Source organism: Erythrolamprus reginae, chromosome 1, assembly GCF_031021105.1.
Source record: "Erythrolamprus reginae isolate rEryReg1 chromosome 1, rEryReg1.hap1, whole genome shotgun sequence".
Taxonomy (NCBI): Eukaryota; Metazoa; Chordata; class Lepidosauria; order Squamata; family Dipsadidae; genus Erythrolamprus; species Erythrolamprus reginae.
Genome location: NC_091950.1, coordinates 200,245,364 through 200,269,758, shown reverse-complemented (window position 1 = coordinate 200,269,758; position 24,395 = coordinate 200,245,364).

The following is a 24,395-nucleotide window of genomic DNA, read 5'->3' as shown; positions in this document are numbered from 1 at the left end:
GCGGACTTACCCTCTGGTGCCGTTTGCAAGAGAGTCGGGGCGACACCGGACTCCTGGCAGCCGCCATTTTGGATCTCGGCCGAAGTCTCGCAAGGCGAGACTTCGGCCGAGAATCAGGCCAAGGTGGCCTGATTGCTGATGTGTATGGGCGGGGCCTGCCGGCCCTATTTAAGGGCGCGCAGGCCCGGGCTGGGCCTTTTCGCCCGGACTTCAGCATAAAGCAGACACTCGGCTGGGTGCCTGCTTTCGTCGGCCATTTTGGCGGCCTCGTGTCACCCGTCCGCCATTTTGGTGGCCCCTGAGTCGGCGGAAAGGCCTCTCTTCAGTGCAGCGGGAGCCGCTTCTTCTCGGCGGAGCTGGCTTCGGCTGGTTGCCGCCTGTGGTTTGCATGCTCCGGTTTCCCCTGGGATCATGGGGTCGTGTGGGGCGCCCGTTTGGGCGAAGCGGCTCGGAGCTTCCCTTCCAAAGGGGGGGTATTTGGGGAGTGTTCACCCTGGGTGGCCCCACGGTGGGGAGGAGGGCGGTGAGGCTCATTTGCCACCGCTGCAGGTGTGGGCTGCCACTGGGCCTCCCCTGGTAAGGCCTATGGGCTTGGTGGTTGGCCTTTTTTCCTGGGATATTCAGCTCATAGTTGCATACGGATAGAGGTATGGCCCCAAAGAAGAGGCAAGCTCGGGGGCCCCCGGCCCAACCAGCAGTGCGGCCTAGGAGGGCTTTGAGGCCTTCAGCCCGGGCTCGGGCTAACCTGGAGGGGACCCCTGGGGTGGTCCCACCGGAGGGGGTGGTGGGGTTTATGCCCCCAGCTCCTCATGATTTTTCTCCCTCTCTTCCTTGGGCCAGGGTCCTGGAGAGGCTGGACGAGCTGGAGCGTTGGCGGTCCGGCTCGGGCCCGGGTAGACCCCTCCTGCATGCGCCGGCAGCCCTGGGACGTGATCCAGAAGAGGAAGCAGCCCAAGCCAGGCAGATGGCCCAGACCGGGCAGATGGCCCAGACCGGGCAGGTGGCCCAGACCGGGCTGATGGCCCAGTCAGGGCAGATGGTGGCATTGCAGGGCTCTGCAAGGATGGGCCCCCCGTGGATGTCTTCGACCTCCTATGGGACAGGTGAGGCTGCACCACACATGTCCTCCACTTCGCTCCTCCCCTTACCCGGTCTGGGGCTTAACCCACCGAGTTTGGGGAGTGGAGCTAGTTTCATGGGGTCCCCATCAGGCACATGCGGCCAGGTTTGGTCCCCGCCGGCTCATTCGGCGGTGGCGCCGGCCCCGGGGGTAGCTTTTCCACTGGGGCCTGGGGTGACTGGGGCAGGGGGTTGGACCCCTCCAGCACCCACTATTATGCCCCCGCCCCCTTTGGTGTACCCACCGGGGATGGGGGTGTTGGGGATGGGGGCCACCACCGTGTGGGACCCGTTGGCCAGCATCAAGGCGGGTGCCATTCCATGCGGGTTGCCAGCCACTCCCTTGGGGTTCCACCTCCACCCGTCTGTAAAGGAGGCAATTTGGAGGGGGGAATATGTGGACCTCTTCTCCCTATTGAACAGAGAGGTCCCTAAGCAGGATTAGGAAATAGTGTCCGGGGAGAAACCCAAAAAGACCAAAGTTAGCAAGTGTTTTAGTTCGTGGTTATACGCTTTCCTGACTTATGCCACGGTCGTGATTCAGAGGCAGCCGGTCAGGGCCGCTGCCATGCTCAAATATGTCGACCTAATTGCTAGGGCCCATTTTGAGTATAAGGGTACCATCTGGTACCACTACGACAAGGGTTTTAGGATGTGGGTGGCTTTCGACCCCTCGCTACCCTGGGACATAGTTGTGCCGGACCTATGGTTCCAGGCCACATATATGTCAGGCAAGGAAGGGTGTGACAGGACCGATAGCGGTCATTATATGGAGGAAGAGCCCACGGCTTCCACACCGGCCAAGGCGTGTGACAACTTAGCGGTTGTACATGTTGTGAACGCCCTGTCCTCTAAGAGTGACAGGGTCATGCGGCTTGTCCGCCATTTTGTACACAGGTCCTTGTCCCTAAATGCATTGTTTTTGGCCAGACATGTCCCCGGGTTAGATAACGCGGTTGCTGATGCCTTGTCCCATGGTCAGTTGTCCAGGTTTCGGACCCTGGCCCCGTGGGCCCGAGAGTCGCCAGAGGCATTCCCCGACCACCTTTGGAGCCTGGGCGGTGGAGAGAAGAGGCCTCCAGGGCTATCGCCCTCTCAGTAGCACCAGGCACCCTGAGGGCTTACCAACATGCAGGTAAGGAGTTTGGGGATTTCAGGCAGGATAAGGGTTACCCCCATAGTTGGCCTGCCCCAGTAGAACACCTGGCAGAGTTTTGTGTCCAGCTTAGGCAGCGTGGCCTTTCAGTTAGGACAATTAGGTCCAGGTTAGCCGGCCTCGCCTTTCTGTCCAAGGCGGGGGGGGGGGTATGTAGATTTTTCTGGTGACTTCCGCATTTGGAAGATGCTGGAAGGCTGGGTGAGGGAGAGACAGGGGACCCCTTCTGACACTCGTCAGGCCTTGATGGTTCAGCAGCTGTCCCTGATTAATCAGGCTTTGGACAGTCTGTGTGCCTCTCTGTACGAGGCCCGTCTTTTTAGGGCATCGACTTGTGTCATGTTTTTTGGGGCCCTAAGGGTCAGCGAGGCAATGGCCTCCTCTCAAGCTGACACATCGCTTTGTGCCTTCCAGTACACTGATCTAGCCTTTTAGTGAGGCATTCTAAAACAGATCAGCTACACAGAGGGGTTCGAATCGAGCTTAGCGCGGCCGCCGACCAGTCTGTATGTCCGGTGGCTGCCTTACAGCACTTTTGTAGCTTGAGGGGGTCAGGGCAAGGGTACCTTTTTAAACATCAGGACGGTACCCCTCTGACCCGTTATCTATTCTGAGTGTTAGTGTCCAGAGCAATGGCTCAAGTAGGCATGGATCCTGCCGGCTATGGAACGCATTCGTTCTGTATCGGCGGCGCCTCTAGCATGGCACTTTCCGGTTTCCCGGCCCGGAGGATTCGGGAGATCGGCCGCTGGCGGTCAGCAGCATATCTGGGTTATGTTAGGCCCGCTGAGGATTCAGGGCAGGGCTTAGGCTAGGTAACCTCTCTGTGTCCTCTTCCAGGTAGCCATGCCAATACGAAACTGACGGCGCTGCTGTGCGGCCACAGCATGATTTTTGGGCCGGCCGCTCAGCAGCCAGAAGCACCATCGGGACCCAGCTGTCATTGGGACAGTGGGTCAAGATCGTTTGGATGGGCCGAAGAGGTATGCGGTGGGAGGGTCTTCTGCCGCAGTTGCTGAGAGGGCGGCATCCCAATGCTGCGCCCAGAGGTGCTGGGAGGGCGGCATCCCAGTGCCGTGCCCAGGTGGGACTGGGAGGGTGGTATCCCATTGCTGCACCCAGATGGCTGGTCTTGCACCTAGGTGGCAATGACCTGTGCCTGCTTGGGGGTCTGCCATTGATCATCCAGGCACGCGAAGACCTGCGGTGGCTTCGCACGGTGTGGCCCAACACGCAAGTGGTGTGGTCAGAGATCCTCCCGAGGATCACGTGGAGGGACGCCATTTCCCTTAGGGCCATTCACCGGGTCAGGCGTAGAGTAAATAAGGCCCTGGGCAGGATAGTCAGGGAATTAGGTGGGGTTGTAGTGGCCCATCCCCTCATCACTGTAGATCGGCCATGGCTTTACCGGGCCGATGGCGTTCACCTGTCAGAACAGGGGAACACCATTTTCTTACAGGACCTGCAGTGGTCTCTGCGTGAGCTGGCGCAGCTAGAGGGGGGAGTCGGGGGGCCAAGATAGAGATCTGACCTCCGCTCCGTGGCAGGTTAGGGGTGGAAAACTGGGTGGTGGTTTAGCAACTGCGTGTTCTCCGTTGGGCATCTTTGGGGATGATTGACAGGTTCTCTCCAAGCTTGTGGTGGTGGCGACCTGAGCAGTTGGGGGGAACCTGTCTTTGGGTCCCGCACCTTTAAGTCTCCTGTTAGGGGTTAGCCGGCGGGACCCCCCTCATGCAAGTGCATGGCAGGGTCTCAGGTGAGGGAGGGGTCCCTCACCTGGACTAGCATGGAGCTACGCCCATAAGTTGCCCAGGAATGTTTATGGTTACGTCATTTCTGCCCCGGAAGTATTTGTTTGACCCTGCAGGTCCATTGTTTGGGTCATAGGGTTATGTTGATATGCTAATTTATTTAAATTAAATTATGCTAATTTATTTTAATAAAAATGACCCAGTTTAAATCCAGCTCTTGTGTCTGTGTCGTTACTCCGTCTCTTCTGCAATAGTGCTGGCGGACTTACCCGCTGGCGCCGTTTGCAGGAGGGTCGGGGCGACACCGGACTCCTGGCAGCCGCCATTTTGGATCTTCGGCCGAGAATCAGGCCAAGGTGGCCTGATTGCTGACGTGTCCGGGCGGGGCCTGCCGGCCCTATTTAAGGGCGCACAGGCCCGGGCTGGGCCTTTTCGCCTGGACTTCAGCATAAAGTAGACACCCACCAGCCCTCCCTATTTTGCAGTGTGCTATTGAGGGTCGCCCTATGGGGGCCAAATGGGATTTTTTTGCGGCTTGGCCTCTTAACCGGGCCGTTTTTTCGCCCATTTCACACTGGGGAGATGGATGTGCAGTTAGGGGGTGCTTGCACCTATTAGGCTAATTGGCTTACCTTTGGTCATTTGGGTAGGCAGGTTAGGGGCGGAAAACTGGGTGGTGGTTTAGCAACTGCGTGTTCTCCATTGGGCATCTTTGGGGATGATTGACAGGTTCTCTCCAAGCTTGTGGTGGTGGCGACCTGAGCAGTTGGGGGGAACCTGTCTTTGGGTCCCGCACCTTTAAGTCTCCTGTTAGGGGTTAGCCGGCGGGACCCCCCTCATGCAAGTGCATGGCAGGGTCTCAGGTGAGGGAGGGGTCCTAGAAGGCATTCCTAGAAGTAAAAGTGATGCTGGAGGCTACGATTTTGATTTTTCAGCATGCAAATGTTTATGCTGAAATGTCACTTAAATAAATAAATAAAGACCAGTGGGGCAAAGAATTTGGTGGATCAAAATTAGTAGGCACATGGGTACCCCTGGGCATTGTTCTGTCTGGGTTCCCCCAGACCTCAACACCAACTGGAAAAAACAGCCAGACACTCTGGTAAAAGCCAAAAGTATTTTATAACTGGAAAAAATAAGCACAGAGGAAAACCTGTTCTTCCCAACAGACAGGATATAATACGGTACAGCAGGGTCCTGATGTCCAGACAATACAGCAAGCTTCTTGCTGGCACCCCCCCCCCAAGGTTTCAATAGTCAAAGGCACAAACCAGGATTCCAAGACGCCAAAGTTCACAGTCAGGTCCCACGACTCTCAAAGATAAAACTCCACAAGCCAGGAAGGGTGGGTCTGCCTTTTAGCCTTTCCCAAGAGCACCACACCCAAACCCAGCTGTTGCCACTTTAATGCTGAAAGTATTTAGCCAATTGATTCCGTCTCTGAGTAGCTCTTCGTTGTCGCAGATCAATTATGGTTTGTGCACTTTCCTCTAAGGAATCCAGGCTGCTTGCTGGGGAGAGCTCCCCCTGGTGGGACTCTGGCTGTCGTCCCTCTTCTTCAGCCTGGGATTCCTCCTCCTCGTCTGTCTGCACCTCCTGTTCCTCAGCCTCTCCCTCTGAGCTGGAAACCGACAGAAGGTCAGCCGTTCCCGGAGGGGCCTCAGACGGAACCACAACAGGCATAATGCTGGAAATCTGGAAATAACATAATGCAGGTCAGAGCCAGGATAGTAACTGACCTATTTATGTGTGTGTAATTGAAGAAATGGAAAACGTATGTGCTATATATTCCAGCCTGGAATATCTGGAAAGACCATCTTTTCTCTTTTTTTCCTCTGACTGTCCAATCAGCAAAGGAGCCACTAACAAATTCAAAATGAATATTTAGGCTAAAGGAACTTTGAGGGTAACATCTCATGCTGCTTTTTCTTCCCAAGTACACAACATATATTTGATTGGCTCTTCAGGGAATTGTAGAAGGGTCCTGGCTGAGATATCTCAAGTGGACCATCCATCTTCTTCTCACTACTGCTCATCATTGTGCTCAATCCACTCTTCCAGTCAGAAGGTAGGAACTCAGATCCAAATGCAATGATCACTAAAAACAAAGGCAAGAAGAAATAAAGGATAGGGAACTTGAGATGTTGCCATTAATTGTGATCTCCTATGATCCAAATAGATAATCTGCTCACAGATTATTTCCCTGAAACATATTTTCATTTATGTCAAAATTATTCCTAAATTCTACACAGAGGCATTTATTATTGAATGTAAATTACATGCAAATCATTATACTCATTTTGTTCTGGTTGTTGTTCATAACTTACACATACATACATACACACACACACACATGCTTACACAAACACACGCACACACAAACTTCAATTCTTCTGGTTCTTCAAGACATAGGGGGAAAAGAGAGACTTGTCCTTCTCAGCTTGACATTTCTGAATCCATTAAAATTAGAAAGCAATTATATCTGCATTAATTTTTCACAACTCATATGCAGTATTTGTATTTTGTACCAATGCGCTTGGAATGATAATTCTCATGATGACCAGATGGTAGAATGCATCTCCCCCTGGGCATGTTTTAATTTATGCATGGTATGTCTGTGTGTGCGTCTGTTAGCATATGGGTTTTTTTAAATATTTAAATATTTTTAAATTTGTCTGTTTACTTATGATTTGTTTCTACCTGTTGTGAGCCGCCCCGAGTCTTCGGAGAGGGGCGGCATACAAATCTAAGTAATAAATAAATAAATAAATGTTTCAGAGCAGAGAAGGTGGTGGAAGCATGCCTTTTATTTAGGGTTTTTTTATATTTATCATTCCAGCTCCAGACAAAATAGTTGCAAACTTATATAGAAAACAGAGAATACCTGTACAGTGATCCCCCGAGTTTCGCGATCTCGATCTTTGCGAAACGCTATATCGCGATTTTTCCACCCGATGACGTCACTCCCTTCCTTTCTCATCTTTCTTTCTCTCTCTCTTTCTCTCTCTTGCTTCTTCCTCTCTCACACTCTCTTCCTCCCTCTCGCATCTCTTTCTTTCCTTCTCTCTCTTTCTCTATCTCTCCCCCTCTTGCTCTCGAATGGCAAGCAAGCAGCCGGGCGGGCGGGTGAACGGGCAAGCGGAGCGGCCGGGCGGGTGGGTGAACGGGCAAGCGAGCGGCCGGGCGGGCGGGGTGAACGGGCAAGCGAGTGGCCAGGCGGGCGGGGTGAACGGGCAAGCGGAGCGGCCGGGCGGGCGGGTGAACAGGCAAGCGGAGCGGCCGGGCAGGCAGGTGAACGGGCAAGCGGAGCGGCCGGGCGGGTGAACGGGCAAGCGAGCGGCCGGGCGGGCTGGCGAACGGGCAAGCGAAGCGGCTGGGCGGGCGGGCGAACGGGCAAGCGGAGCGGCCGGGCGGGGTGAACGGGCAAGCGGAGCGGCCGGGCGGGTGAACGGGCAAGCGAGCAGCCGGGCGGGGTGGGCGGGCGGGCGAACGGGCAAGCGGAGCGGGCCGGGCGGGCGGGTGAATGGGCAAGCGAGCAGCCGGGCGGGGCGGGTGAACGGGCAAGCGGAGCGGCCGGGCGGGCGGGTGAACGGGCAAGCGAGCAGCCGGGCGGGCGGGTGAACGGGCAAGCAGCAAGCGATCTTGGGGTTTCCCCTTTGCCTGGGCGGCGGGAAGACCCAGGGAAGGTTCCTTCGGCCGCCCAACAGCTGATCTGCTCTGCAGCGCGGCAGCAGCGAGGAGCCGAAGATGGGGTTTCCCCGTTGCCTGGGCAATGGGGAAACCCCATCTTCGGCTCCTCGCTGCTGCCGCGCTGCGGAGCAGATCAGCTGTTGGGCGGCCGAAGGAACCTTCCCTGGGTCTTCCCCGCCGCCCACACGCAAAGTCCACCATCTGCGCATGTGCGGCCATGGAAAAAGGGGCGCGCATGCGCAGATGGTGTTTTTACTTCCGCACCACTACATCCCGAAAAATCGATTATTGCGAGGGGGCTTGGAACGGAACCCTCGCGATAATTGGGGGATCACTGTATTAGGTATCTTCAAGTTGCTTTGGGTTGCCTGGAGAAGATGGAAGAAGCTGGTCTAACTGATCAATTTAATAATGCATTAAAATACTTTATGGTGCAAAATATAATCACAGTTAATTTCCATTACAAAAGTAGCAGAACAAAAATTACCATTAGGCATTGCAATATGTTGAAAAATATTTTGAAATATGCTTATATTTGGTTCTTCCCAAAATCCCATTTGAGTGCCTGCTGGTAGCTCAGGATCAGCTCAGCGATGAGAGGCACTTTCTTTATTGATTGAATCATAAAAGATTTTGAACTACAAAGCAATGACTGTTTGGCCCATCTAATTTCCTGTTTTGTTAATGTATCTGTTGTATTGTGCATTAAGTTTGTCATTTCCACACTCCATGCTCCTGTCCAGATCTTGAAGTTTAATAAGCTTGCAATTCAATCAGTTGTTGAAATCTTATGGTCAAAACTCTGATGTCTTTAATATTCATAGGCTTGTACTGACTCCTTTCTTCTAGAGACATTTGTTATCACTGCCAGCATTTTGGTATCTGTAGGCCCCCTGTTTTGCTTTTCTGCGTGACAACCTTTTCTAACCTTTACTTATTTCATATATAACAAGCACAATACACTTCATTTCTTCATGCACTTTCTGTGGAATCAAATCTCCCAGGCATACTGAATATTGCCTTTACAGATTTGGTGATTTGTACAAGGAAGCTTGAAGGATGGTTAAAGCATTTGTTTCAGTTCTTCTTCCCTTCTCATGTTTATGTCAGGTGGTAAAATATCTAATCTATAAATCTATTTGGCCCTCCACTGGTTCTCTGATAACTTTGAATGGACAGTGAGTCTAGAATGTACCTCTCCCATGCTGTATGTACTCACCATTCATGTATTTATTTATTTATTTATTTATTTTTGCATTATGTTCTTTAAATCAATAAATGAAAGGTCTTTTTTAGAGATAGAAAAGAAAGATAGACAGCCCTAGTTTGGTTTCAATATTTGAAATGAAACATTTGTATGCAAGTAGCATCTCTTAGGACTCTATGTAAACAAAAAAAAGTTCAATATTAAAAAAGCAATGTATAAACGTGCCAATATTGGGAGATGATGGAGACATGCTAGAGAAAATTATGTGTGACTATAATTGTTTGCTTATACCTGACAAAAAAAACCTGTCAAATTTCTACAGATATAATATCAGCAATGATGTCTGGTTCTATGGATAGATTACTTCCAAAAGATGTTATAGAGCAGTGATGGCAAACAGCATGTGTGTGCTTTATCATGCATGAATGAGTGCCCACACCAATAATTCAATGCCTGGGGAGGGTGAAAACAGCCTCCCCCACCTCCCAGAGGCCTCCTGGAGGATAGAAACACCTTGTTTCCCAACCTCTGGTGGGCCTAGTAGGCTTGTGCTTCACCCTCCCCAGGCTCCAAAGGCTTCCATGGAACCTGGGGAGAGTAAAAACACCTTGAAGCCAAAAACGCCCTCTTGAGGCCTCTGTGTGGGATCAAAAAACAGCTGGCCAGCACACACATATACTGGAACTGAGCTAGGGTAACAGCTTGCATGCCAGAAGATATGGCTCCATGTGACACCTGTGACACCTGTGCCATAGGTTCGCCATAACTGTTATAGAGAATGTAAAAGAGAATGTTTGGAAGATATATAGAAATATATATACGATACAGAACTAGAACTGAAACAAACCTCATCTAGTGTAGAAATATAAGAATATAAAGAAATGATTGAAATACAGTGTTCCCTCAATTTTCACGGGGGATGTGTTCCGAGACCACCCATGAAAGTCGAATTTCCGCGAAGTAGAGATCCGGAAGTAAATACACCATTTTTGGCTATGGACAGTATCACAAGCCATCCCTTAACACTTTAAACCGCTAAATTACCATTTCCCATTCCATTAACAACCATTTACTCACCATTATTACTGGTACTCACCATTGAATAAGACACTTTGTGATCCAGATATTTATAAACATAATTATTTATTAACAATTTGGTTTTTTTACGATGACAACGCTGATTGGCTGAGATTTCGGCCAATCAGCAATGGCAGAGGAAAGTGTGGTGATGACGTATGATGTCATTGGGCGGGAAAAACCGCGGTATAAAAAAAACCCCGCGAAGCATTTTTTAAATAATATTTTTTGAAAAACCATGGTGTAGGCTATTCGCGAAGATCGAACCCATGAAAATCGAGGGAACACTGTATAGGAAAATTTTAAAAATGTGGATTATAGGTGACAATTAAAATGGAAAAACAAATGACACACCAGGGGAATGATCTGGAGAATAGCTAATTGCAGTATTTATAACAGATTTACTAAAGCCTTAGGGGAAAAAAACTTTAAAATGAAAAAGAATTTTTGAAGAGAAATCAAATGTTGTAGGAACATCTGAAACAATTAAAGACTAAGACTGTTAGAAATAAACGAAAGAAGTACAGAGTTGGTTTGTTTGACCAGGGTTAAATTAAGGCATGTTTTCATAAAATTCTGGGAATTCTTTACAGACTTTTTACTGACACCAGGAGTGAAATATTATCATAATGATTAATGGATAAGTATATGAATAAGGGATGGGCTATGGGAAGAAGAGATACTTACATGTAACCTTATGAGGATGAAGAATTCAATTCAATTCAATTTATTAGATTTGTATGTTGTCCCTCTCCGAAGACTCGGGGCGGCTCACAACAATTGTTAAGTAATGTGCAGAACCCTTGAGTTATCAAGGACATGCACAGAGGAAAATGTGGGATTCCAGCAGATATCCAGGAGATATGAGTATTCAGTCATACAAGACAGATACATTAAAGTGTATAAAATAGTACTTACTTTAGAAATAGAACAGTCAAATTAAACAGTCCAGTCATACAAATTCAAATCAGGCAATATCTCTCAATACAATTATAATATTACAAGCCTGTCTTTGTCTTCCATATCAGACATACATTACAGCTTACAAATCCATCAAACCTAATACATCAGTCACAATGAATCAGCAGAAAGAACAGAGAGAGCAGAGAAAGAATTATGCTTTCTGGCTCCCTCTTAGGGCAATTTGCAACACTACCTCTTAAAGCTGTAGTACTTCAATACATACAAGCATCCATTGTTAGCTTGTTTATATTTTGCAAACCCAACTGTCTTGTACACAGTACTAACAAGAATTAATAAGTTTGGTTGTATCTGTGAAGGCTGGAAGCTACTTCTTTAATTATTTCTTTTTCTTATGTCTTTTTTTTCCTTTGCACTTTCTATTCCTTGTTTCTTTATTCCTTTTCTTTCTGAGTTTAGTTTGCATAACTAATATTGCATAACTAATATTTGACTTTTGTTATATTGTATGTATTATTTACTGTTGTAAACTGCCCTGAGTTCCATTGGGATTGGGCAGCATAGGATTAAATAAATTAAATTAAATTAAATTACTATTGTTATTATATTTTTCAATAATATTATTTTTTTAAAAGAAAAAAGAAATTGTGTCAAATTAAAGTTTTGGCTCTGATGATTTTTCCTGCAAAAATATATCTACCAGTTCCTACTATTTATTAAATATATCAGTATTGCTGTTTTTCTCAAAAACGGAAGAGAGAAGCCAGGCTACAAACCTTCAGCTACATACAAAATGCTATCTTGTTTCCCCTTTCTTCTCCTTTTTTCAGAAGATTTTATCTTCAGGGACTCCTTGGTTATGTATACCTCTAAATAGAATCAATCCACATCTAAGACATTTATTGTGTTTACTAGTGCAGAGGCATTTCACATAAAGGAAACCACCATGACTATTTGGCCTTTAAAGACTCATCTGTTTAATTGTTTTCATTCAGTGCCAACCCCTGAACATTCCTTGGACTAAATAGAGTGATCCAAGGTAATCATTTTAAAAATAGGTCATTTTAGAAAGCTATTCCAAGGAATGAAGCAATTTAGGAAAAGCATTAAGGTGTGCATTAATAATCGTATTCACAATAGTAATGTTTAATGGTGCAATCATGGTCCAGAATAGAAATATAAACTCCACTTGCATGGTTAGCTCTTGAGTTTAGAATGTTAATTAATTAAATTCCCAAGATTAAATCCATAGGTCCCACAAATCCACCCTGAAAAGAAATATTAAAAGGAGGTTTGGAAAAGTCATGCAAAACCTCATCCAAGTCATGTAATATCATTGTGTGTGTGGGGGGGGGGGATAGATTATAATACACAAAGGGCATTTCAAATGATTCAAGGAGTGAGACTATTAAAAATGTGTATTTAAAAAGCATACATAACTCAAACAAAAAACAAATATTGTAGCCTGTCTATAGCTATTTGTTGACTACATTGGACAAGTTTCCTTAAATAGGCTGTCAGAATCAAAGATCCCATAAGGAAAACCAAGAGGGAAAGTAATCTCTCATTTCCATAATCTATCTATCTTTCTTTCTTTCTTTCTTTCTTTCTTTCTTTCTTTCTTTTTCTCTCTCTCTCCTTTCTTTCTTTCTTTCCTTCCTTCCTCCCTCTTTCTTTTTTCTTTCTTTTTCTTTCTCTTTGTTTCTTCCCCCCCCTTTCCCCATTCATTCATGCTTTTCATCCCACTCTGAAAAGTGATTCATACTTGCCTATTATCTGGTTAATGAGACAGCACTTGAGTGAAGATATTTCACTTTTCATTCCTTGTCCCCTTTTTTCTTCCCAAGTTTTCATTTTCATTCAGAAATTTTTGAAGTGGGGTATGCCAATGTTTTCACTTGAATTGATTTCAGATGAAAAAACGGTCTGTTGCTTCTAGATGCAACTTGATGACTTGGAGGCAGTATATTCTCTGGGATCCCCCTTTTTTCATTTACTTTTTGATATAAAAAAGCTATCAAGACAATGAAATACACAAACAAACAAACAAACAAACAAACAAACAAACAAGTAAGTAAGTAAGTAAGTAAGTAAGTAAGTAAGTAAGTAAGTAAGTAGTTCATGCCAGTATCAAAAGTTCTGTCTTAACCAGGTGTTTTCTAAAAGATTAACAAACTAGAGAGGAAAGAAGATATGGTAGACTTAACACAAACAATACATGAAAAATAAGCTCTTTGTTGATTGCAGGTTATTTCTTTCAAAAATGCCATTTCTCAAACTTGGCTGTATTAAGAAGTAAACTAGTCTACTTTTTGTGCATGTGCCTTTGTTGACTCATGGTAACTGCTTGCGCAAGTCTTTGCAATTTTCTTGATAAATCTTCAGAAATGGTTTGCCCTTGTTTTCTTCCTCAGGCTGGGAAAGAGAGAGAGACCAAGAGAGATCACCAAACTGACCTTTTCCAGTGTCAGGGAGGAATTCTGTTACGGTAAACACTGCAATAAATGTAGTTTTAGCATTTGTTCCTTTGGTACACAAGTCAAAATTTTGCATCTTGAGTAGCAAAATTGCTCAGGTGTACAGTTATGGGTTTTAGTTTGTACAGATCTACTGAACAGCTTGCAACTAAAGAATGTGTGATTCTAAAGATTGTCAGCAGAGGGCCACAAAAGATAACACATGCCTTTAAAGGCTTTTTATCTAATATCAAATGTAAATAGCAAGTTAGAATATACAGTAGTACATGTAATAAAGTCCCCAATGCCGAATTAAATGAGAGGGTGGTTAAATGGAAGTTCAAAGAAGAATTGAAGGGAGAGTGGCTCACATCACCCTAGAACGTTTAGAATAATACACAATGGAGTCTTAAAATGTAGACAATCATCTGATTTGGCACAAAGTCTCAATTAAATAAAGGGGAATTGTAAGTGGTTTTTAACTCAAGGTGGAATGGGAATATGCAAATGGACCTTATTCTGATTCCAGATCATCTAGGGAGCTCCATCTTTATCCCCACAATATTCATGAAATCAGTTGGGAAATAAAGAAATAACATGCTCAAAAATTACTCATTTAGCTTCATGACCAGGTGGAAACTTAAAGCAAGTCTCTCCGTGGCCCAGGTTCCTCAATTGATTTTCTAATTCTTGGTTTTAGTATTGGAAACAGGTAGAGAGAGGATATCTCTAGGAATAATATGAAGCAGTTCTTACTAGTTCCAGGAAGAAGAAATGGCCACAAAATGGCCAGATAGTCCTAACTAGAATGTGCAGGGGTGGGGGCAGAGGGAATCTACTAAGTATGCAGGAACACTTAAATAAATGGAGTCAGAAGAACTATTACAGCAAAGACTTTTCTGACATTATGAATGTCCTGCCAAAATGACTGCCAATTTATCATAAACTGATTATATTTATGTTTATGTTTGTTTATGTTTATTAGATTTGTATGCCGCCCCTTTCCGTAGACTCAGGGCGGCTAACAACACAAAAAAAAAACCAGTTCATAACAAATCTAATAATTTACAATTTAAAATATTTTAAAAAACCCATTATTAAGCAGACATACACACAAGCATACCATATATAAATTGTATAGGCCCAGGGGAGATATTTCAGTTCCCCCATGCCTGACAACGAAGGTGGGTTTTAAGGAGTTTACAAAAGGCAAGGAGGGTAGGGGCAGTTCTAATCTCTGGGGGGAGCTGGTTCCAGAGAGTCGGGGCCGCCACAGAGAAGGCTCTTCCCCTGTGGCCCGCCAACCGACATTGTTTAGTTGACGGGACCCAGAGAAGGCCCACTCTGTGGGACCTAATCGGTTGCTGGGATTCGTGCATCAGGACGCGGTCTCGGAGATATCTCGGAGATTATAATGATTGCAAGAGAGATTGGGTGAGAGAAACAATAACAATGAAATATTGGAATATTGGAAGTAGAAAATTAATCTCATGAGAAATCAGTGAACATTGAATGTAAGAGGAGAATGTAGAGGTTATGAATGAACTCAAAAAAATATTTACATATATAAAATTTATTTATTTGTCAGACATGTATAGGATAATAGTAGTTTGTATAAACATAACATAAATAAAAGTAACAATAAAAGAAGACAATTGGACAGTAGGACAGGGACAGTAGGCACAGTGGTGCACTTATGCATGCCCTTCTTAGAAATGGGAGATGTAGACTGTAGACAATCTAAGGTTAAAGTTTTTGGGGTTCTGAGGCGTTCTGAGGAATTTTATATTTACAGTATGTTCTGAGGACATAACTGTACTTGCCACTCATTATTAGTATTTAAATTTAGATGCTATCCAACTCTCAACATTAAAGAAACCATTAAAAAAACAATACCCATTAATAAAACGGAGTGGAAAGAGAAACAGTGAGGAAAAACAAAATGAAGCAAATCCACACGTCCTCCACTTATGATCACAATTGAGTCCAAAATTTCAAGACTGTTTTTTAGTGAATTTTGCCCCATTTTATGACTTGTCCTACTGCAATTGTTGTTAGGTTACTAGCATGGTTGTTAAGTGAGTCTGGCTACCCCATTGACTTGGCTTGTCAGAAGGTCACAAAAGGCAATCACATAACCCTGGGACACTACAAGTGTCATAAGTATGAGTCAGTTGCCAAGCATCCAAATTTGGATCATGTGACCATGGTAGGCTCCAATGGTCATTAAGTATGAAAAACAGCCATCAATCACTTTTTTCAGTACTGTAACTTCGAATCGTCACTAAATGAAGGGTTCTAAGTTGAGGACTACTTGAAATGCAAAGAGTGATGGTGCTTGGAAACATGGAAAAGGTCTGAGCAAACAACTTGTTGTTTCCAAAGACCTTTGAAATATAAGTAGGATGTGGGCTACACGGATATTTGAGGAAACCTCATTCCAGAGGGCAGGCACTGCTATAGAGAAAGTGCAATTCTGAGATGCCAAAAGATGATGTGTGTTTTAATCATAGGAATTAACCAGGGAGATACTGTGAGCAACATTACAGATCCCTCAAACAGCTGGGCCCTGTGCAATGTAGGACTTTATAAATAATGGCCATATCTCACCCAGGAGCAAATCTGATACCAGTATAACTAGGGAATCAGAAGTGTTATATGATCATACTGAATTATGCTCTTCACTGCTGCATTATGGACCAACTAAGGCTTGTTGTCTAGCAGCTCCGCTGAGAGCACATTGCAATAGTTAAGCCATTAGTCTTTTCTTCTTGTATAAAATTTCTTCCTCTGTTCCTCCCAACTCCAAGGTTTGCTTTTCTTCCCCCAGGTAAGTGGGAGAAGAAAAATATCATATATTTTTTATAACAATGCCTATGGTACAATCTGGATTATAGAGGAATTCTTAGAAATAAAGATAATGCTTATTGGGGTCTGTGGGTTTAGTAGGAAGATCCAGTACACATAAGGATGCTGGGTTGGGGCCAACATACACAGTGTTTGTGCCAATCTTATCTTGCTCAGAAAAGAGCATGAAGATAGAGTAAACTAGAGGTAGGGAAACTATAGCCCTTTGATGTTCAGTTAACATGGCCTGTAAACATTAGGAGTCATAGCACAGAAGCATCTAGTTGGCTACAGCTATTTACATCTCATTTAAAAGACTAAGTAATTCATGTCCTGATCTCTGAGTCTTGATTTCTCCAGACGTACGTACACTCATATATGATTTGATTGATATCCCAGTTTTATGGCTTAGATCAGGGGCCCCCAAGCCTTGATCTGTAGCCCGGTGCTGGGCTGCAGGCCATTCAGAACCAGACTGTAGAAGTGGTACACATTTGAAACTATTCCCTCATCCCCAATCCATTTGCCATCTCTACTGGTCCATCAAGCTGGAAAGATTGGAGACTGCTGGTTCAGAGAACAGTTCTGATCAAAGGCTGATCAATTCCATTCAACAACTAGGTGGGAAGTTTAAAGATTTCATACAATGCTACTTTATGCATGTGACTCTCTTTCTTTTCCTTTCTTCCACAATCGGTCTTTTCTATATACAATACATATGCTACTTTTGCATACAGAACAAATAGAAAGGACCTGAAATGTGAAAACTGCAAGAACTGTTAAAAAATAGAACCCACCAAAATACTGTATGTAGCTGTTTTAAAAATGCATTGCTTTTCTTACAACTTGCTCTTAAAGTATCAGACTTAGATTTTCTGTTATGCTGGGAAACACAAGATCTGAAATTTGTTCTACCCATTGACCTGGACTTTCCCATAAGAAATTTACTTCTGGCTTATTTTTTTATTGTTCATTCTTTGTCCCAAATCAATGTATAGTCAAAACAAAGCTTCTATTCATTGCTTTGGATTTGTGAGTACAGTATTTATTTTTGTGTGTGACTAAATGCTACCAGCAAAGAAACTTTCCAGGTTCACAAAGTTCATGCTTATTGAAATTTGGATAATATTTCATATGTTAACTATTTCTTCCTGAATGTTTTTCTTAACCCTGCTGTTCTGTTCGAAAAAAGTTCCTAATGTTATGTTCCCGGGTCACCCTGACCCGGACCGAAAACTCTTCATTTGCAGTGCTTATGTTTGGTCTTTTTGAAAGCTTTTTTCACCTGGAAACATGTTTGAACATTTCTGCACACAATGGAATGAAAATTGAACTGAAAAAATTAATCCTTATTGGTTTATTTTGCACATAAATGTGCCTCCCCCCCCCGTTTTTGTGAAAGTTTTTTCAATTTATGGATAGTTTTGCTTGCAAAATCCATTCTATTTTACTAAAGTTGGTGTGGGATTGGTAGCTTGAACATTTCTGCACACAATGATATGAAAATTGAACTGAGAAAATTAATCCTTATTGGTTTATTTTGCTCATAAATGGGCCCCCATGCTTATACTCAAATAGGCTTATACTCGAGTAGGCTTATACTCGAGTATAAAATGATATGGTCTTATATTCAAAAATAAACCAATAAGAATCATTTTTTTTCAGTTCATTTCTATTTTTCTTATGTTTAGGATTGTTCAATTTAGTATATCAAAACTTTTGAGTTTATTGATAATTTTGCCTGCAAAATGCATTCTATTTTACTATTCTATTTTGGTGTGGGATTGGTAGCTTGAACCTTTCTGAACATAATGATATGAAAATTAAACTGAAAAAATGATCCTTATTGGTTTATTTTGCTCATAAATGGGCCCCCATGCTTATACTCAAATAGGCTTATACTCGAGTAGGCTTATACTCGAGTATAAAACAATAAACCAATAAGAGTCATTTTTTTCAGTTCATTTATATTTTTCTTATGTTCAGGATTGTTCAATTTAGTATATCAAACCTTTTGGGGGAAAATTCCTTAGGGATTTGTAGCCTTAAAAAATATAAATTGACACGAAATTCAAAAAGGATGGGGGGAGGGGCTTTTTGATCAAAATAAAAATATAAGTCTCAATTTTTCCAGTTCAATTTTCATATCATTATGTTCATAAATGTTCAAACTAGTTTTCCAGTGGAAAAAGTTTTCAAAAAGACCAAATTCAAGTACCTAAAAAAAATCATTTTGATCCGGGTCTATATGACCCGAACAGAGTAAATGTGACTTTTTTTTTGCCAAGAAAAAATTTTTTCCCCCACCCCCACAAATATTTTTTTGATGATCAGCATTGTTAAATTGAGTAAATGAATGCGTAAGATTTTAAAGAATATTTCGGATTTGGAGCATAAAAAAATAAAAAGTGAAAATTGTTGCAAGCAGCCGGGGGGGGGGGGGAGGCCTTATTTCTGATGTTAAAAAAACAGTAAGAATCATTTTTTTCAGTTCCTTTATATTTTTCTTATATTCAGAAATGTTCAAGGTACCATTCCCACACCAACTCCAGTAAAATAGACTGCATTTTGCAAGCAAAACTATCCATAAATTGAAAAAACTTTCACAAAAACGGGGGGGAGGCACATTTATAGGCAAAATAAACCAATAAGGATTAATTTTTTCAGTTCAATTTTCATTCCATTGTGTGAAGAAATGTTCAGACTACTTTCCAAGTGAAAAAAGCTTTCAAAAAGACCAAACATAAGCACTGCAAATGAAGAGTTTTCGGTCCGGGTCAGGGTGACCCGGGAACATAACATTAGGGAGTTTTTTTTTTCAGCAAGAAAGAAACCTCCCACCCCCCCAAAAAAATTCTCATAGAGAGAACCCCTGAAATGATGAAAAGTCATGAAATTTCAAGTTTCAGATATGCAGGGAAAATTTTTTACAGGGTCTCAAACCTTGATTTCGGGTCTCACAGACCCGAACAGAACAGCAGGGTTTTAATTATTTCAGTTTCTTTTGCATGCATTGTCTACCGTGCAATGCTTCTCTTTTCAACCTTGAGATGTCTTGTGGAACTGAAATAGACAAAACATTCACAGATGTAGTAGACCAATATTCTTTGTTGAAGCTGCTAATTCTTGCTGATTCTTGTGGATTTGCATTGACATTTTGTACATTTCCTGTATTTAACACATGTAGAAGTAAATGTTATCCATATATATTTGAATAATACACTTTATGCTCAGTTTTAAGTTATGAGCAAAGCATGGTACTTTAGTATTGACTAAAAGCAAGGGAGAAAAAATATTTATTTATTTATTTATTCAACCTCAATTCCGAAGGACTCAGGGCGGCTTACAACAAATAAAAATAAATAAATACTAACACTGATTTTATTGATTAGCTTTTTGAAGTTTAATGAAAAACTACATTTTCTCAAGGTTCAATGTCCCTGTGATGGTTCAGCAGCTAGAGAGCTGAAAGCCCAGGTTTGAGACCCACGCAAAGGGGTGAGCTCCAGTTATTTACTCCAGCTCCTGCCCACCTAGCAGTTCAAAAACATAAAAATGTGAATACAACAGAACAGAATAGAATCAGAGTTGAGAGGAACCTTGAAGGTCTTCTAATCCAATCCCCTGCTTAGGCAGGAAACCCTATACCAGTGATGGTTAACCTTTTTGGTGCTGAATGCCTAAAGTGCCATTTACAATTTCTGTTCCACTGATTAATTGTTCTGTCAGGAAATTTCTCTTAATTCTGGGTTGCTTCTCTCCTTGATTAGTTTCCACCCATTGCTTCTTGTTCTGCCCTCAGGTGCTTTGGAAAATAGAGTAACTAATAGAGTATATTACTAGATACCATTTTGATGGGAAGGTAACAGTGTTTTGTGTGGCTTTGGTATATAGCCATGCTAGCCACATGATCATGGAAAGGGCTTCCTTGGCTAAGAAATGGAGATGAGCACCATTTCCTAGAGTCACACATAAGTGACAGGGAAACCTTTACCTTTTTGCCTATGTCCTCAATTATCTCCTATTGGAATCTTCACCATTTATTCAAAAATTTCAGGGCTTTGAAAACAGAGGCCTCTCACCTGTCTTGGTTCTAAAAGATCAATGTGACAAAAATTTGTAAAACAAGATTTTCATCACTGAAACACATATTTCAAATTTATAGAATTGCATATAAACAATGATTCAGAGTAGTTATGAACTGGGTTACAAATACTGTATTCACAATAATTACCTGCAGGCTGACTTACCGGCCGCCAGGATTTTGCACTGGGGCCGGGGGAAACAGCTCCCAGTATAGCTGCCATTTTGGGGTGGGATCTCACGAGAATTCACAAGATCCTGGCCCAGGCCTTGCACGTCAGGCGCTGGCCTATGATGCAGCCATGGACAGGCTGGGCGAGCCCTATAAATAGGTCTGCGCCATGTTTCGGCCTCCTTTTTGCCCTGGCTGCCGAGGAGCGAACATGCTGCGTTCGCTAATGAGGGAGCCACGCGGTGAGGCCTAGTCTTAGGCCAGGCACGAGTTTGGGGGAAAAGGCATTAGCTAGATTATTTAGACTTCATTTGGGCCTTCATTCCTTCGACCCTATCGAGGCTTCCAACCTCCCCCACCCTCAACTTCTCTGGGAGGTTTTTTACCAGGCCTTCATCTAGGCCAGTTGGGAGTAGGGGTTTTGCAGGGCCTTGTGCTAGGCCCTTGGATTTATTAAAGGGAAGGGGGTGGTCGGGCTACACCCAGGGGAGGTTCACACATTGTACTTGTAATTAGGTGGTGTTTTTGGGATGGCCCCCAAGAAGAAGAGGGTTGCATCTACGCCTCCTGAGCAGGCCCCCAGGCCCAGGCAGGCAGATGTGGTGGCCCAGGACCAGGCCAGGAGGGCTGAGGGCGGCCTAGGGGGCAGCTCCCTCCATGCTGAAGTATATTGACCTCATTGCCCGTGCTCATTATGAGAACAAGGACAATTTGTGGTTGCAATACGATGAATCCTTCAGAATGAGGGTGGCCTTTGAAAGGAGTTTACCTTGGGATATTATAGTTTTTGACTTGTGTTTTCATGCCACACAGGTTTTGTGGGCTGGTGGCGGTGAACGAACTGATAGTGGCCATTATATGAAAGTAAAGGCCTCTACTGCTACTGCCCCTCGCACTGGGCCAGCTTTGGGAGAGAGGTTTGCTCCTCCGTGCCATGAATTTACTGCAAGACGGACATGTTTTCATCCCACATGTAAGTTCAGACACGCATGCGGGAGTTGTGGGGGCATGCACGCCACCCACTCCTGTATATGGGCCAAGGGCTCTAAGAACGGAAAGGATTCCTCAGGGAAGATGAAGCATCAGCCTTTCCCTCAAGGAAAAGGGCCCCAGTCCAGTTAATCTGGAAGTGCTGGAGGCCATCTGTTTGATTACCACCCATGTAAGAGTGTGGCTGTGCTCTTGAAGGGCTTTGGGGAGAGTTTTCAGATTCCCTATTTGGGGGCCAGGAGGGCCTTCACCTCCAACAACCTTAAATCAGTTGTTTAACGTGAGGACATATTGTGGCAGAAGATTCAAAAAGAGGTGTCCAAGGGCAGGGTGTTGGGCCCATTTATGGCTCCACCTTTTTCTGCCCTACGGGTTTCACCTTTGGGTGTCATTCCCAAGAACACCAGTGGTGAATTTCATTTGATTCACCACATGTCTTTTCCCATGGGGGAATCAGTGAATGATTATATCCCCGAAGAATTTTGTTCTGTCCGGTAAGCGTCTTTTGACGCTGCTGTAGCCATGGTCAGAAAGTGTGGCGTAGGAGCCTTAATGAGCAAATGCGACATTAAGTCTGCATTTAGGCTGTTTCACATCCACCTGGAGGATTTCAAGCTCCTGGGCTCCCAGTTCGAGGGAGGTTTATATGTGGAGCAGACGCTGCTCGGTGTCCTGTGCTCTCTTCGAGAGCTTCAGTACTTTCCTTGAATTGGCCCTCAGGAGATGGACCGGGTCAGCATCAGTTATTCACTACTTGGATGATTTCCTGATGTCGGAGCCTGCGCATTCGGGCCATTGTTCTGCCCTGATGTCGGCTTTCGGAGCCCTTTGTGCTCATTTAGGGGTCCCTTTGGCCCCAGAGAAGACTGAAGGCCCTGCCACCAGGATCACTTTTCTGGGTATTGAATTGGATTCTGCGGAGCAATCGTGTTGATTGTCAGCAGATAAATTGGTTAAGATACAGGAAAGGATAAAAGGGGGTTTGGATCACCCCAAGGTTACTCTCTGCCAGCTTCAAGAGTTGGGGGGTTTGCTAAATTTCACCTGCAGAGTGGTGTCACATGGATGGGCTTTTTGTGCTGTTTATACATGGCCATGAAGGGGCTCCGTTTACCCAATCATTGGACCCGCCTTAGGGCCAGGGTCAAAAGTGACCTCCGCACTTGGCAAGGGTTTTTGGACAGTTTTAATGGTTTATCATTTTAGAGACAGGAGCTTCTTCTGGAGGCAGAATTGTGGTTATGCTCTGATGCCAGGGGTGCCCATGGCTTTGGGGTTATTTTGGGTAATAGATGGCATCACTCGATGTGGCCTCTGGAATGGATGGCCTCTCTTATTAAAAGGGACCTTACTTTTCTATAATTTCCCCCCCTAGTGGTGGCACTGAAACTATGGGGGGAGGAATTCAGAAATAAGACTGTGCACTTTTGGTACGACAATCTTGCAGTAGTACACGTGGTCAATTCATTGACATTGGAGAATGACTGTCATGTGCCTGGTCCGCTATTTAGTTAGCGGATCATTGGCTCTAAACGCACTGATTTTGGCCCACCATGTCCGTGGGCTGGAGAATGGTGTGGCTGACACCCTGTCACGTGGTCAGTTGTCCAGGTTCCAGATACAGGCTCTGGGGCCACAGCATTTATGGAGCCTGGGGAGGGGCTTCCAAATATTGGAGGATCGAGGCAGGCAAGGCCATGACCCATTCACTAGCCCCAGTACCCAGCGGGCCTATCAAAACTCAGGTAAGGAGTTTTGAGATTTTTGCCAGGCGAAGGGCTATGCCATCTGGCCTATTCCGGTAGAACACCTGCTGGAGTGCTGCATTTTGCTTAGGCAGTGCGGCCTTTCAGTTAAGACTATTCGGAGCAAGCTTGCCATTCATTGCTAAGGCTCAGAGGTTTGACAATTCTTCATCGGATTTTCATATTAGGAAGATGTTAGAGGGTTGGGTGAGAGAGCACTCAGGTGCCTTTGTAGATAATAGACATGTGCTGTCTCTTCAGCAGTTGTCCAATATTAGCAAGACCTGGGTTGGGCTCTGTGCCTCTTTGTTTGAGGTCCGCCTTTTTCACGCCACCACTACCATAATGTTTTTTGGCGCATTTCGAGTGAGTGAGGCTCTCACCTCCTCCTGATCAGATGGTTTACTCCACGCCCTACAGTTTTCCAACATAACATTTGAGGGGTCAGGTGTATCCCTGTTTGTTAGAAGGTCCAAGACGGACCAACTAGGCAAGGGAACTAAGGTCCTTTTTTCATCTACCTCAGATCAGACTGCCCTGTGGCAGCTTTATCCTCCTTTTGTGCATTCAGAGGCAATTACAGGGGTTACCTTTTTAGCCATGCTGACAGTTCCCCTTTGACTAGGTACCAATTTTGGACAATAACAGCAAGGGCACTTAGGGAGATAGGGCTCGATCCTGCTTTATATGGAACATATTCATTCCAGATCGGGGCCGACATTGTGGTGGCCGCCCCCGTTTTTCAGGATGCTAGGATTCAGGAAATTGGCCGTTGGAGGTCTTCAGGACTTATGTACAGCTCCTGTTCAAGGGGATGCCCTCTAGATAGACCTATCGGGGAGAAGCCAACAGCGCTGCTTTGCGGCCAAAGCATGATATTCTGGGTTGGTTCGGAGTGCAGCAAGATCAGCCTTTGGGACCTAGCTGTCTCTTGGCCGTTGGGTCAAGGTCATCTGGCTTGAACAGAAAGGCCTGCATTGGGAGGGGCTCCTCCCTTTGCTCTTGGGCAGGCACCACTGTGGTTGCACCCAAGTGGTTGGTCTTGCACCTCGGTGGCAATGACTTGTGTGTGATGGGGGGCCTGGCAGTTATCTGTCAGGCCCATGAGGACCTTCGGGCTCTCTGTCTGGCTTGGCCATCCATGCAAGTGTTATGATCTGAGATCCTTCCAAGAATCGTTT